Genomic DNA, 14,322 nt, shown 5'->3' with positions numbered 1-14,322 from the left:
ACACATATCAGCGGACACCTGAACCGCGCCGTAACGGAAGAGAGGAAGGTGGGATAGAAAGAAGAAAAAGAGAAAGAGGTGCCGTAGTGGAGGTCTCCGGAATAATTTCCGGACCACCTGGGGATCTTTCACGTGCACTGACATCGCACAGCACACGGGCGCCTCTTGCGTTTCGCCTCCATCGAAACGCAGCCGCCGCGGTCGGGTTCGAACCCGGGTACTCCGGCTCTGTAGACGGGCGTCTTACCACTGAGCCACCGCGGCGGGTAGGCAAAAGCGTTTTCCGCACCACTTTGCCTATGTGACACTGGCGACGTCACCACTGGATTACGTCGCACATAATTGATGACGAAGTAATGAAAAATTACTAGTTAGTGACTACTACTGATTAATGACTAAATACTAATTAACGGCTAAAAAATGACGCTTAAGGTTCACCTTTAGGAGTGAAACGCGACAGCGTGTTGTAGCGCTGCCACCGGAGCGCCACCACCCGTTCGGAGCGATGCCTTGCTCTTTGAACGCGACGCTTTTTGAGGAAAGGAAATTACGCAGTAATTCTATGTCATGTCGGTGGACACCCGAGCCGCACCGCACAGGAAGGGAGGAACGCCACCACCCGTTCGGCGCGATGCCTTGCACTTTAAACGCGAGGCTTTTTGAGCAATGGAAATGGCGCAGTAGGATAGGATAGGATAAACTTTGTTTGCTCTGTTTTGCAAGTTATTACGGTTGACAGAGGTCGGCGCCCCTATTCAAGGGCACCACTAAGTTTGGCTGCTCGCTGGGCATGGATGACCAGTTCTCTCTGGAGAACCGGGTTGCCGCTGGAGAGCAAACTCTCCCACTGTTCCGCACTCGGATTTTGTATTCTATGGAAAGCCTCGTTTCTTTTGCATTCCCACGTGATATGATCGGTGGACACCCGAAATGCGCCGTAAAGGAAGGCAGGAACGCCACCACCGGTTTGGCACGATGCCTTGCCCTTTAAACCCAACTATTTTTTTAGGAGAAGAAATGGCGCAGTAATTCTCTCTTATCTCAGTGGACACCCGAACCGCACCGTACAGGAAGGGAAGAACGCTGAAGGAGCGAGTCGGCCGCCCATAATCTACAGCTGGTATGACGTCACAGTGGCAGTAGCGCCACAGGTGCGCGGCGCGACGTAACTGCAGCGGGGCTATCTGAAGGAGCGAGTTGGTCGCCCATATTCACTCCGCTAAAGCTCAAACGTAACTGCGGCCGGGTCACGCGAAGGCTTGAAAGTGCTAGCATTATTGCTTTCGCAATAAGCGTGAGGAACGGAGTGGCAATTTTTAAACCACGAAAACGGCCTTTCATTGAAGAAAGATGTGAAGGACTTAGAAAACCTATTGACCACACTGGATCGTGAAGAAACAGCCATTGTCGAACCTGGAAAAAGCTCACAGAAGGCTTTCACGGAATCTGGTTGTAATGTAGCACACGGGTTTCTAAAATAAATGTATCGCTCGGGACGAACATGACTTGCTGCCATTAAAAGGCAGTAAGGAGAGGGTTTTGTGTCGCAATTTATCTTTATCTTTGATATCACACCGAGCATTAATTGCTCCCCTAATGTCTTTCACAGGATAATGACACCATATCATAGGTGCTAACGTTGTCATCATTACCTCTAATTTCTGAGCCCCCTCAAGCACGCTAGCAGGGCAGTAGAGCCACGCTTCTGGAGAACGTTCCTGATCCGTACTTTATAATTCGTTCATTAGAGGGCAGTGTTCGCTCTGTGCAATCCGTATAGATATTTTGTAGCGCTGTTACGTATGCTTTTTCCACAGCCTGGGTACGCAAGACCTGCGTGACTGCTATGCTACCTACTGACTCAAGTGCTACTCTCTGTTATTCACGACAAACTCGGCCTAACATCGCCCGGAACTCGCTGCAAAAGTGAAGCTGAACTTGAGAACGAAAGTAAAGCCGAACATGAAGGCTAACTCAACGGAAACATTCCAGTACTTTGTTCTGAAATGCAATCCACAAAAAAGCACCATTCTACTGTACAGAGGAGCAGGGTTAGAAACAGAGAGAGAGAGAGAGAGAGAGAAACAACTTTATTTGCTCGAGCTAAATACGACGTTTGCTTCGACGCCGACGATGGGGAGGTAGTTGAAAGAGATGATTAGTTATGCGGTGCCTTAGAACGCAAGTTATCTCCACATTTGTTCTCCCCTTATCGCTGGCGCTGCATTTCTAACTGGTTGTATCTCTCGTATGCTTCTCTTTCATACCTTTGTTCTGCGCCGCATACGTTTGCAATGGACGCTCAATAGCAGTGAAAGAAAATTGGTATTGGATTCCAGAGGTGTGAAGGGCACTACCGTATGCTAAAAAAAATTAGGATGGTCAATTGGACTGATGCGGAGGAGCTGCCACGCTTTATTCACTCGCCAATCTATTCTGGTTCTCATTCTGTTGGAATTCTGACTATATTCAACTCTGGCTCCAATGCATTTCTCTCCCATATATACCTCAATTTCGGTTTAGCCGAATTCCGAAAACGGAATTGCCCAAAATGTGTCATGTTGTTAGATCTCGATGAGTTGTCATACCACTACGGGCGCAGAGGCTCAGCGGCTGAGGAATAGGACACTCCACTGGCAGGCGGCTATCCCAAAGCCGCTGGTGCTGCTTGTGAAACCGATGTTACTCTTCCCGAGCAAAGCGAGAGAGAATATCGGCCGCAAGCTTTCTTTTTGCACAGAGAGATCTCCGGGAGGCAGTATATTTTTTACGTAGGCCTGTTGTTGCCTGAGCCATATGTCATTTTGAGTTGTGCAGAGTCATTGTTCATCAATCGTCTCCCTCCCATCCCTTACGAGTGTAGATGAGAGAAGAAAAGAGGGGCAGGGGGAAGGTTGCTAAGTGGCAGATAGAGAGAGGCAAATCGCACTAAACACCTCCTCTCAGGTCGGCGCTTCAGACAGATAGTACCGACGTCGCCGGACAGTTTTTGCCTTCATTGCATTTAATGGTACTGCACGAAAAAAAAAACGCAACAGCGCAGCGTTACGCAAAGCACCAAAAGCAACGAAGGAAACGAACTTTCCACTTAGCTCAGAAGAGTCACTGGAAAGGCGGAGGCTGCTGAAGGCGTGAAAACAGCCAGGGGGAGCACACGGTTGCTTAGCGTGAAAAACAGAAGCAGGCGATGGAGGGGCATGTTCAGCCCCATAACGACATAGCCATTACACTGTGCGGTTTCAATCGTGCCCTTTTAAGCCAACATTGATACTCTATGCCTTACCTGCACGGCATTTCATTCTTACATAGGCTGGACAGACCAGGTAGGAAACGATATTTTTGTGTTTGAAAACTGGGGAAGGGGCTGGTTATATTATGAACATCTCTCTGTGACGAGGTTTACGGTGAGTAGATTCAGGACTTCACGGGAAAAATCTATCTGTAAAACTAACAGAATCTCAGCGCACGTTCTTGCATAAATGAGAAGAATGAAAATGTGTTTGTAGAAGCACACACACCTTTACAATGTTACTATTTGTTCCTATCTGGTTAAGATGAAGCTTACGTAGTTTATTCAGCGTTCATATAGAATCGCCAACATAGCATGGCGCGCCTGAAGTTACTAGTCGTTTCTGTGCTAATAATTTAGTTCCTTCATTGCATCATTCCTCATGTACAAAAACTGCTTTAATTACGGAAAAGCTCGAATAAAAAAAAAATGTCCGTTACCAGGTGCTTTGATTCGGTTGCATGAAAGCGGAAGTCAGACCTGACATGAAGCAACTTCATGTGATTTTTTTTTGCCACAGCCGTGAGTCGTTCGTCGCTGAAACAAATTTGCGACAGCCGCTGGTGGGAGAGACCTGTTCGTTTTTCAACTTTTATTTTCTTCCACCACACTTTTTGATATGCTCTATGAATTTTGTTCACAAGGAAAGGACCCCATTACTTAATACTGTGACAGGCTTCGAGCGATATGCGTTCCAAAGCAAACTGCACATTGCAGTGCTTGGCGCCGGCTAGGACACAAAACCACACTCCAGGGTTAGAGTTGAGGGATTCCATGGCAGTGCAGATCACATGACGAGAAAAGTTTTAAATGCCCAGTACCACACGTTTGCTTGTCCGCGGTGATTGTGTCTCAGACAATGCGGAGCGCTCTGAGCCTCCGTTAGATTTATCTGAGCCGCTCTACTACACTCTCCTTCGTTTGAGGGGCGGCTCGATGGTGTCGTGGCAAGATTCTGGCAGTGCAGCGATAACGACATCCAACGCCAGATCTATATGGTCATCCACCAGTGTGCACCATCCGGCCGTTTTCATCACTTCAGACAGGTTGGCACAAATAAAGTTCAGGGAGCTCTGGCGCAGAATGGTAGCGCTGATCTTGTCGCCGACGATTAGACTGAACACCGCATTTTCGACGCTGAGGTTGCGGGTGAGAACGTCTTCACACATGTCCCGAAGAGTCTGCAAGCCGTACTTGTCGGCTGCTACCATAAGGGCGTCAGCCATATCGTCGAGTTTCGGTGAGCGTCCGGTGTAGATGAAGCGGAGCATTTCCCCAAACACTTCGTTCTCGATGTCTGACACGAAGACTTGACCTTGCAGGTTCTCGAGCATGTCGTGCTCGAACATGGCTCGGAAAACAGGGGACCGGGACGCTAGTATCGCCTTGTGCACCCGGTATCTCCCGTCGCCCACAATCACAGTCACGTCGGCACTGCTGCCACTATCCAGGAGCCATCCCAGGTCTTCCGAGAGACGGCAGTCAGTCACACTCACGCTGGTCCTGAGCCGATCTGTGTGCTCGTTGGTGTAGTCGACGAGCGTCAGATCACAGCGTACTGTAAGCGAATCTCCAGGCATTAGCTGCTCCGCTTGACTTTCCAGAGCGCTTCTAGTTATGGTACCCAAGAATCCGCAGCTTGCTGGCCCTTCGGTAAACGTTATGACTGCGGTGGTGGTCTTGACGGCATCAGTGTTCTTCACATCGACGACACACAGCTCTGCCTCGGCAGTCAATTTTTTCCTGCTCTCGTAGTGGAGGAAAAAGGACAAGAATTTGCCCTCGTTTTTGTTATCATCAACGTTGTTGCTATCATCTTCTGTGCGGAAGGCAAGGTACCACGAACCGTGCGAGTGAAATTTGGAGCTGACTATTTCTTGCCCAAGTCGCCCCCAGCAGTAGGAGAAATTTTGGACTAACCATACGAAGGAAGTCCTCGTGGTTTTTTTCTCGACGATAAAGTCATTTTCAGGCACTTCCATGGCGCACACTTGAACAAGCCGCGCGTAACAGAAGTTTGCGCTTACCAAACCGCTTGGGGATAAAGAGTCTTAGACAGGGGCAGCGCTCTCAAACGGGTCGCAAGGACCGAGGCTTAGTGTCTTGGAAGTCCCGAAACTGCGGCCGAAACTCACCGGTGGTTTCACCCGTCTTCTGCTTTTTCATCGCTGATGAATCGGGAAAATAAAATTTCTGTCTTTTTCTTCTCGGGGGATTCTACGCTCGGCCTAAACACTGCGCATCATTCTGTTCCTATTCACGCGAATATGTTAATGGGAAGGCCTCTCGAAAAAAAAAAAAAACGGGGGCTAAAAAATCGTTGCATGTATTACACACTTGCATTCAAACGTGAAGCGCAACTCTACCCTCTTTCCTCCGTTAAACCTCCGTAAACCATAAACCATCTTCCCGTGAGCATCATTGCATACAACGTCGCGTTGACATTGCGTATCACGAATTTCGTAATCGCAATTAAATTTTACAGCCAGCGCCGTTACACGATGACTACACCAGTCCTTAGCGTCGCTCAAGTTTATAAGACTCTGCAGGTGCGCGGAGATGCACCCACGGAGAGCCCCCGTAGGAGGCTGCTTCAGGCCCAGAATGTTTCTGAATGTTTCAGGTGCCGTCAGATATAAATTGAAGGCAACATTAACGACAAAATTTAATCATTGCCCCCTGATTTCATGCATCCTTGAATAAATATGGGCAGCCTAAATGTGATTGTGCGAATTGCACTGTGCACCAACTAACTTGGACTATTATGCTTTGCACTTAAAGAAATTAAAATTTTTTTGACAAAGTTGCCTTCCATTTAACTTCTGGCGGCGAGCGCTCAAGTGTCCATAACCCTCGCTCTATAACAAACAAGAATCCCGCTCCCCGCTTCCGGGCCTATAATGAGGAGTGAATTTCAGATCAAGCCTACTACTGGACACTATTGCCAGCGTCTTTTTTTCCTAGGGATGGATTTCAGGGTGCCGTGTTTGGTGGCTTGGACGTGGTGGCACAACAAAAGGGTGTGAAGTTGGATGTCCATTGCAAGTCCACGTTGGATTTATGACTGTACCACTCACGTTGTGTTCGGAGTCTTGCATTGTAAGTGCACGCATCTGGGCACGGCGGGCACTTCTACACTCTTCACGTTCCAGGGTTCTGCCGCCCCAGCTCGCAAGCATTTTGTGTACTTCACTTCAGCAAATCTTCACAACTCTCATGCCTGCGGTAGACGTAAAATTGCTTGTCCATGATGTGTGGATATGACCCCCTTGATATCTATTGTGTCGATAGCTTGGAGGTGCGCGTAGAAGTTACCCTTACCCGAATAATATGCATTGTCCAGTGGTAGTGACGATGGACGATGGCACAGTAGACGAGTAACCCGAGGTGCCACAGAGACGAACACTTCATTCGGAGGACTGCGCCAGCAAATAACTGAACAACACGGTGGTGGCAGCGACAAAGGGCCCGGCCTTCTACGAAGGACCAGATCATCGCTGCTCTCGGCAGCTGTCCATTTTGATGCAACTAAGAACTTGCGAGCTAAAGAACGAAAAACAGTTACCACAGTCTCGAGTATCAAAGACGCAGCTGCGTGAAAATGCGATAATTCGAGTTAAACCTGGCGGCATCTAAACCCGGCGGCAGTTAAACCCGGGACCACCACTCCACCGGAGCAGATGCTCAACCAACTGTGCTAACCGGGACGGCTGGCATAGTATAGGGCGAGAGTGAACTGTTCAATAACTCGTAGTACTAACAATGTTCGCGAAATTTTTAGTGTTATTCAATGAGCAATTAGTCCCTTATTACAAAGTCTACCCAACCTTGGGGGATTCCTCTAAACATTTCCCCAACAATGTCGCACTTCGGGTTATTGCTCAATTAACTCTTGACCTATCATATCCTATCCGTCCAGGTTAGCTCAGTTGATAGAGCGGCTGCCTCGGTGAAGTGGTGGTCCCTCTTTCGATCCCCAGATCAGGAATAATTTATCCTTAACGACGAAATTTTTGTGGAAGCGGTATAGCTTTACTCTGTAGCGGTATGGCTGCGCTTCGGTTCATGCCAGTGAGTAATATCTTCCATGTTAGAAAATTCAGCGTCACCTTTATAATGCCTTTGTTACACGTAATCAAAAGAGGCATATTTTTTGTCCGAATCTGTGTGATTGCCGGCTGCGTTCTATGAAGGAAGCTAGACAACTGCGAAACACCAGCTTCGAAAGATGGGTTTTTGGAGTCGCCACAGAGGTACCTGTACTTAATGATATGGCGGTTCATCATACGTGGCCATAATATTTCACGAGTAGGATATTCCAGCAATGATTCTGACGTAAAACCAGAGCGCACATAAGAGAAGGAGCGTGCAGCATCAGGGACGTCATGCATTCCGTATGCATTATGCCCTCTATTGATTCGGCTCTTTTCGCGTTCCCAATGTGAATTCTTGCAATATAATTCATGTTTAATTTTGCGCGCCAAATGCCGTAGAGAAAGCGAGCAGGCAAAAATTTTGCATGGGCTGCGGCTTACAAGCGGCATCTTAAACCGCATCGACAGCAAACGGCACTCGACCTGCGCGGAAAGCAGCGTATCGGCCTTGTATCTTCCTCCGGCTTAGACTTGTTAGGCAGAGAATACTTCTGAGAGAGTACAGGCGGGTGTACTGAGAAGGGTGAAAAGCAACCGCAGAACATGCAATTCTGATTGCGCACCAAGTTCTATATGCGAGGCTTGTAGCAGACCTGGTCACGGTGGCGAAAAACATAATTTATTATGACGACGACAGCGAAACCGCAGTGTTATTTTGTTGCAATAACCGCTGCCAGGAACTCAAAGAATAAATACCTCGCTCCAGTGCATCCCGCTTGCTGCCCGAAACTTTAACCCCCCTCCCCGTCCCCCAAGCAGCCAGGAGTTCAACGGCGGACTTCTTTCGCCTGCAGCATGAAGTGAGAGCAAATGGTGCCTTTTTTTTTTTATGGTAATGCTATCCACAATCGTTCTTCCCGACGCAGGCTCCAGACCTGTTGCGTGCTGCGGTAGCTTCCTGCCGACGCCCGCAAAGCCACTTCCACTTCCATAGCTGTTGTTCTTGTTGTAGCCTTTGACAGAATGGCACATACCCACTCTGGGGGATCGGCCAAGAATCGGGAGGTAAAGGTTGGTATTCACCTGTTCGTAGTAAAGGCAAAAGGAAAGCCCACAAGCGAAAGCACGCTCTCAACGTCCCCTTCTGGCTTTCTTCTTTCTTGCTTGTTTTTCTTTGACTACAGAAGAAGTGTGTCATTTCCTGAATAGCGGCAGCTTGATTAAAGTTTTGCGGATGGGACTCATTTTGCTACCGTCAGCTCGTTTCTTTATGATAGACAAATTTTTTTATAGCTTTTATAGCAGGAGACATCATCCTGCCGCAGCAGCTGACAGAAACTTCTGTTGGCAGGCTCTACAGCGTGTGAGTAGTGCGGTTGTGATGAAATAATCGGACACCTCCTCTGTACTGTCCTCGTTTTGAGCGAGAGCGCGGTTTCCTGATTGCTACTCTGTACCGCTTGGACTTGCGTCCTCTAACAGAGTCCAAGGTTCTGGGGCCTTGGGCACAGCCTTCCTCACAAAGTATAGCGGCGAAAGCGCTCCTGAGATTCTCAAGGGACTGAGGATTGTATTGGCGTCTATAATCTTAAAGTTTTCAGTGCGCGCCCTCTGTCCCCGTGACATAGTGGTCACTGGAGACTTGGAAAACTCATTTCATTGCCGGTCTTTTTCCTTTTTTTCCGCTTTGTTCCCCTCCCCAAGTGTAGGGTAGCCAACTGGGCATCGCCTGGTTAGCCTCCCTGGCTTTCAATCCATTTCTCTCTCTCTCTCTTCTATTGGCAAAACTTCTTGGCGTCCAAATTCTCTTCACATTTCGTGAACTAGGCTTGTGCGCGCCGGCTGCGAATGAAAATATTTTCGAGATGGCCTTTGCCATTGCCGCTTGTGGGTTAGAAGGCATCTGTTTCGTTGATATTCAGTGCCTGGACCGCAATGAGACTGGTGCTGAGCTCACCATCAGCTTACCCTTACCCGACCTTATAACGAGTGGAGGCGTTGGTTTATGCCGACATCTCTGGTGGACGTTTAATGCCTATGATTGGAAGCCACGCTGCAGTAAACATTCGTCACTATGCGGCCTTATTTACACAACATTGGGCATGACAAGGCAGTCCTGAGACGGTCGTAAAGAGACACATGCAGAAAGGGGTCAGTAGTGCAACATGAATATTTATCCCTTTTCTTTGTTAACGTTAATGAAGAGAAGGATAACAGCTTTTTATCCTCATTTTACATTACTATTCAAGAAGACTGCGACGCATCTTGGCAAGGGAAACCCGACCCTCTCTGACCATCGTTAGCTTCAGTCTGCGGGTGAACAAAAGATCTAGTCGGCTTAATTGAGCGCCAGTGGCCTCTATATCTTTCAGCTAGTTATTTTTGACACCTGCTGCGCCAAGAGTAACTAAGGGAGGTTACTAGTTTAGGAGGAAAACTAAGTTCATGGTACTCCCCCGCAAGGCGACACCGAGAAATGGCAGCCGACGAATGAAAAACCGTGCTGGTTCCCCTGTGAGCTCCGTTCTGTTGAAGGTGGCTCATTAAATGATCTATCAATATGGAGCGGCATTCCATAAGTCTGCCCATAAGGTAAGTACGTTCCTTTCATTGTTACTGTCCCTTGGCCAATCTTGGTGGCATCAAAGGACTGTTCGGGCATAGGTTACCAGAAATTTCTTTAATTAGAAAGTGTCAAGTTTTCGTTAGCATGAAAATAAAAAATATTCTATGTTGCTTGAAGGAGCAAGGAGGTCACAACTGAGTGTTTGTGCTCAGGTAGCCGGTACATGGGTAGGCATGCTACAGTAATGTGACAGTTGAGTATCAGTTTAGTGACATCTTCATGAAATAACTTTACCGGATAAAAACATGCTCTGGAACGAGTATACTATTTGCCCCAGCTCAAAGTAAACACCCTTTTCTACAACGGAGTGACGCAGTTCACTCAAACCGACTGAAGCCTGTTCACATGGGCGTGGCCAAACGTGCATTATTTTTTTTTTCTTGAGCAAAATAATTAAAATTCAAGAATAATCAGCTAGCTGTTTAAACACCAGCTTGGGGAAAAAAGCTTAATTTGAGAAGTTTTTATCATCTTGAGAAAACGGTGGCTGAAATGTTTGCACCACTGCACCAAAGTATTTGTACCGCAGGTTTATACTGACTGTAGTAAAAACTACCACGTTACAGTTGCCGTAGCATACCTCCCATCCAGCGCACGCTCAAATCCAACGTCGGGGCCGCCGTGGAGTGGAAATCAAATTTTGTTCTGCGATTTTGTTTAGCGTCTTGGGACGCTAAAGCAGCCCTGCTGTCTCGTGGAAGCGTTTCTATTTTGTTGTATTTTGTTAGAGCCTCTCGATCTTAGAGAAAGATGAACAGGAACGGTCAGTTTTTTTTCCAAGCGCTCCTAATCTTTACTAGACTCGACAACCCTGAGTCAACGAGGTCTTCTTCTACTTCTTTACTTGGCCTTTGCCCCAAAAAACCAATTTTCTCAGTTTTCTACACTTTCGCTGTTTGCGCGCGATTCCAACTGAAAAAAAAAAAACCGTGTTCGGAAATATTTTGCCACCGTCTTGGTGACGGGAGTAGCAGCATGTTTCTATGTTGTAATCGCCTGTCTCGCGAATGCCCTAAACTGGCAGAGAAAAATAATAAATACTACTTCAGATGGCTGATACGTGACATGCCCTTTAAGAGCGCCGTAAAGTTTTGGCCAACTCAGATCGAAAGTACTTTCGCTAATGCTGTGCCTCTAGACGCCTTAAAGTGCCGCCGTACAGCTAGGCGTCGTTGCGGGTCCACATAAGTACCTCTTTATACTACGCGCTATTGCGCAGCTACAGTTGCAAACCATAAAAGAGAAGTTCAGCGCGTGTAATCTCACGGAACGCGCTAAACAAAATACATAGACGGTGTCTATAAACTCGGAATGCTTTCCATACTTGAGCCAGATATCATAAAAGACCAAGCGAGGACGTAAGGCGATGTGAATTTCAAAACTTCGAAATCTATAAAACGCGAAAGTCCTCGAATCCTATAAAATGGCGCGTCACCCCCGCCCCCGGTGACACGTTTAGCACATGACACGTCTAGCGAAAGAGGGCGATCACATAGCCAGGCATCATAATAAACAAAGACGCTTCTTAACGACTGCTTACGCCCATAAACAAACAATGACGGGTTAGAGTAAAATTTATGAAAAAGGCGCCGTATTTATATTCTGTCTCAGCAGTGTTTTCGTAGTTGAAAATACAGTAGTTTGAAGTTTGTTAGTGCGGCGGTTGTGAGTGCATGCGTGGCAATACGCATGGAAAGAACGCTATCAGGAACAGAGTGAAATTGTTCCTGATTATTCTCACTTGGCAGTGACTATGGCGACGAGACGGGACAAGATGACTGACACGGTACTGAAGGAAACTGTCTTTTGGGGCGTAACTGTGTCCATAAAGAAGAGAACACACCGACGCCGACAGCGGTAGATGCTTTGAAGATAAGAAATATGGTTGGTCTCATTTCCGCTCCGTGTGAATAGGGTAGCGAGATTTCGAGATCTGGAGCTTTAAGCATTAACATCCATCTCGAACTTTATCGAAAATTCTGTGTAGTCATTACATTTAAACAAAGTGATGCACCCATGTGCCGGCGCTAGTAACCAAGGAAGAAGCGAAAGAAAACAGAATTCTTTACGACAAAAAAAAAAGAAATGGCGTAGCGAAATTGCTTTACTGAGACCCGTCAGTGGTATTTTAAATGGATGCTTACCTTACATTAAATGACTATTGGTCGCGCATCTAATTAGATTTTCGTATACTGTCGTTTAAAGCTCCTTTCTTTCTCAACAAGCCCTAAACTCTTTCGACATCTTTGATGATAATGATGACGCTGATGAAGTTTAATGGCGCAAGCTAATATTTTGCAAAAGTGCCATGGCACAAGGTATGTTCACTGCGCAAAGCATAGTCAGTGCCATTTCTATGCATTTCATCACGCAAAAGGCGAACACTTGACCAGGGCGAAGCTTACATTCATTGCATCACCGGTGCGTGATGTAATGAATACCAGCTTGCATTCATTGCTTGCATTCATTCACCAGGGGCAATCTTGTATTCAATGCATCACCGGTGAGTCCCTTGCGGCACTAGGGACTGAACCTCGAAACTTTCGCAGAGAGATGGATGCCGCCAGTGACATAGCCTTACTACACTGGTAAGATCGGTCTATTTTGTTCCGTCGGAAGTTTACGCAGGCTTTTATTTTTTCCCCTTCTTGGATCTAGACATCAAAGGACAGGTTAAAATAACGGCTAAAGAAAATCTTTAACATCTACTCGACGACTTATACGGCGATGAGAAACCAAATAATGACGCGAAAGAATCTTCATGCTTTTCGTAGAGTTATTTGAAAGACATTGTAGATGCCAGCACTGACTTGACCCCGTAATGAGGCCGCGACATTGAAGGCTTTCTTGCACATATTTTTACTGCACAAACAGAATAAGTACCACTAGGCGGAAGTGCCAGCGTGTGTCTCTGCGCAGGCTTCAAGTGCAGCGAGCCCACCCCGATAGCGAGAACCGCCCCTTCGACGAAAGGCGAGAGGAAAAATGTGCATCGGCGGAGGCGGAGAGAGAAAAAGGGGCGTCTAAAGCGAGCTCCCGTTATCGGCTGATCGCACGTGGGGCTTCACGTTAGGCGAAATGCGAACGTAGCAACAAGCATGGCACCCTTAAAAGTCCGCAGCGAGTCATAAAATCGACCCTAGTAAACCCAAATCAATTGGCGCAACTTAGAGGCAACTGGATGCGGCAAAATCGAAAAGCACGGACTAGAAACACATCAAATAGAAAAGGATCATCCCAAAAACTAATTCTTGTTACTCAGTTGCTCGAATCACACCATCTGTGCTTCTGCCATTTTTTTTTTTGTGAATCTCTTCAAATGCGGAAAAGTAAACAACGGAAAGCTAGGAAACTCAGCCAACCAAGAACAGTGGCACGGAATTTTATATACGTCAACGCACGAAAGTGTAAAGCGATCGTCGTTTCTAATTCCTAGCAGCCTGCATTAGCAATCGCCTCCCGGGGCGCCCTGGTTCGTTTAAGTCCTTAGGGAGCACTTCTGCCTCTCAGTGACACTGAGCTCGGGAGTGGCGCCTCTTTACAACTGAAGTAGAAGGCAAAGAGGGCGGGAGGGGGGGGGGGGGGGGAGGAAAGACGAAAGAAAATTATTTGCAACAGTCAAGTGTAACATTAGCAAAAAGAAAACCAAGTAGAAGTAGCGAGTAGAAGGATGAAAGGGGCGAGGAACGAAATGAATTTTGTTAATATTTAGGGAGCACGGCAACGATGTCGAGTGTTTTGTAACTCTAAACGGAGACTCATTCAGTTGACACTAATCGAGGAGTGGAGCTACGCGACGCGAAAGTAAGACGGCAGACGCATTGGGGAAAATGTCCGTAAGAGCTAGGCGAGCTTTTACTGAGTTTCTAAACGTCGTGATGCCGGTTCCTTCGCGCTCTGTAAAACTCGTTTCTGAGACACCCCAAATGTGAAGGCACGTTTGACGTAGGCTCCTTTGGCAGTGCTAACGGGTCGAAGATGCGTCCGCCCTTTCTGCGCATAAGTTTTCTCTCTGGTCTTGAAAGGATTCGAATTGTGTTACTGGCTGCTCCTTTAGGACATAAAGCGCAATTTGGAGGGCGCAGCAAACACTTAAGATATGCGGTCATCAGTACGTCCACATCTTCACAGATACGGTTGCGACGTAACTCGCCCGTGTATGAATATGTAAAAATATATTGACGCCAACATATACGACTGCCGGAATGCAAGGAATGAGTACAATCTTTGGAAGAGGCTCTAAATGGTAGCGTTTCGGAGTAGCGTTCCCTGGCAGAGAAAAAGTCCTATTTTGAAAGCAGCTTGACTTTTCT

At 47.1% G+C, this 14,322-nt stretch overlaps 1 pseudogene; it reads right to left on the bottom strand.

Annotated features, from left to right (window-relative positions):
* Positions 1-4,194: 4,194 nt before the first annotated feature.
* Positions 4,195-4,869, bottom strand: LOC149346616 (speckle-type POZ protein pseudogene; annotated as a pseudogene).
* Between the last annotated feature and the right edge of the window lie 9,453 nt (positions 4,870-14,322).

Source organism: Amblyomma mixtum, chromosome 4 (genome assembly GCF_055824585.1).
Source record: "Amblyomma mixtum isolate Tamu chromosome 4, ASM5582458v1, whole genome shotgun sequence".
Lineage (NCBI taxonomy): Eukaryota > Metazoa > Arthropoda > Arachnida > Ixodida > Ixodidae > Amblyomma > Amblyomma mixtum.
This window is presented reverse-complemented; position numbering and strand designations above follow the sequence as displayed.